This window comes from Pseudomyrmex gracilis, unplaced genomic scaffold (assembly GCF_002006095.1).
Source record: "Pseudomyrmex gracilis isolate BER0280 unplaced genomic scaffold, ASM200609v1 scaffold_2021, whole genome shotgun sequence".
Lineage (NCBI taxonomy): Eukaryota > Metazoa > Arthropoda > Insecta > Hymenoptera > Formicidae > Pseudomyrmex > Pseudomyrmex gracilis.
Genome location: NW_018022605.1, coordinates 14,389 through 16,897, shown reverse-complemented (window position 1 = coordinate 16,897; position 2,509 = coordinate 14,389).

The following is a 2,509-nucleotide window of genomic DNA, read 5'->3' as shown; positions in this document are numbered from 1 at the left end:
TTCGCAAAAAGCGTAAATATTTAGGATTTCCCACGTATTGAGGAGGCGTGTTTATNTCGCAAAGTAAATGAGCAAAATGAATGGCTCCCAGTATTCCAGCGGTTTTTCTTTCTCGCATCGCATCGTTTACGAGTTCCACAATATTTGCTCCCACCAATTCTGGACTCTTGGTCACGATGCCGCGTTTGTTCCATGTGATCTTGACGGGAACAGCCGTTTCGATCAGATGATTCAAAAACATTCGCGCTTTGGGGCGGTAAGTTTTTGGAATTGTTTTTATTATGTTTGTTATAGTTTTTCGTTCGCGAGAGCTCGTTGCGCTGCTGCTGTTTTTAAATGAAATATCTGCAAACAATACATTTTTTTTGGAAGTGACTGATTAATCCGTTGATATTGATTATCATTATTGTGTCGTAATGGTGTTGAATACTGTTTTGGTAAAACAAAAGATGTTTGAGGCAAAACGTCCATTGGTTCTTCCGCGTCGTGAAATAGTTCTCTCATTTCCTCGTCCTCCTCCTTTTCCCTTTCTTTACCAGTCACAGCAGTTGTTTCCGCCTCGGATGGATCTTCTTTTTTGCGCTTTCTCGCTTTTCGGATAAAATACAGATATCGACGAAGTACTTCGGTGTACAATTTCCATTTTTCACCTTCATCAACAGGGGAATCGAGAATACGTCTCATCTCCGCGTCGAGACGCGACAGCACGGTTTCGGGAGTGCGTGTGGTATTAGCAGTGGTATTTTCCCCCGCCATTTGTTGTTGCATTCTTTTGAGATTATCCGTGGAAATCAGCACCATTTTTTTAGCCCGTTCCATGTTTCCTCGATAATTCAAGATAATAAAGCTGTGAGTATGGGCCCGATGATGTACGGTAAAAAGCTTCCTTGTTGCACCAGCAGGTTTCTCTTGCACCTCAAAGTACCTCTTCGTTCCGCGATACGTCGCAGCGCCGTTTTGTATCGGATTAAGCGGTTCTTCTCTCTTTTTTCGAGCGCTACGTTACCTTTGAGCGTATTGTGGACACACTCGCGAATACACGCGATGAATTTGTTATCAGCGTTTTGTAGAAAAGCAGCGCGTTGATTTTTATTTAGAAGACACAAAGCTTTGAATAGACAGATGTTTTTTCACCAAGAGAGCGTTTAGCTCTAATATGCGCCTTTTGTTGCTTCTTCCGCTCCTTCGTCGGCATCGTAGCTTCGAATGATGCCCTTCACTCGTGTGCTTCGGGTTTTTATACGCTTGTTTTCACGCGAGGGATCTGCGGGGTACGTACACGTAATGACGCGGATTGTTCAGAAAGATACACGTTCGAAAACGATATTTGTCCGGTGTTCATTGTTTCAAATCGAGCAGTAAATAACCGTGAGGACGCGAAGTGGCGTCGTAGTACGCTTCTTCCAAAAACTTTGCGTCATCGGGATAGACTTGACGCGCGAGATGGCGAATTTGCGCGCGATTGCGCGGGTTCTTGAAAACCACAATGTAATTCGCATTCAGCGAAATATCGCGTTGACCGCATCCCTGATGAAAGAGATTCTGTGAAATAAGTATAACGCTACGATTTTTATAATGGCTATTCTTGGTAAACAAATCAACGATCACTTCGCACGACGACGATTTTCGCATAAGATCGTCGATTATTATTAATTTCGCACAAAGCGGGTCGTTTGAGTAATCTTCCAAGCGGGGTAGCCTTTTGCGAAATTCGATTTTACATTTTTCCGTCGTCATCTCGCGTTGCAACTCGAGATAGGCTTCTTGCCACTCGCCGTAATAAAATAAAATTTTCCCCAATTAAATATTCGCCATTTTCGGCAAATAACGGAGAAAAGTCTTTACAAAAATTGTTTTCCCGCATCCCGTAGGACCGCAAACGATCGACGTCCAAGGATGTTTCCAGCGCACGTCTATTTCGAAAACTGTGCAAATTGCCGCTTGTATAACTCTTAAATTAAACTGTTTTTGGTTTGCGACGATAAGCTCACCATCGCGCGTCAGTCCCCGCGGCGGCCGCGTTTTGCCGCAAAAATCAGCTAATTTTCGTCGCGGCAACGATGAGCTTATTCCGAATGATTAAAAAGTTGTTTTCATGAAAAATCAGCGTAGTGTCGCGCGCGCAAAAATAAGCTCGTCAAACGCGCGCGCGCCAATATAAGCTGATAGCTTTTTGTTGAGATTATATCAAAAAGTTTCTAAGGATAAAAGAGATCGGGAAGAAGCAATCTTTTAATTTTGTTTTTAATAAAAATTTAATAAGACTAAAATATTACGTTTTACAAAATATACATATTGCTTAACCTACTAACATTTATAGAAAATCTCGCATTTTATAACCTTATTTTTACACACAATTGTTAAAATAATTTATATATTTTTCTTTTATTGTACAAAGCGCTTGCTTACATTATGACTTATTTGGACGGAAAACATATACATATACATATACAATTTTAACTCTTACTAATACATTTAAAATATACAAACTATGTACAAGAAAATGCGC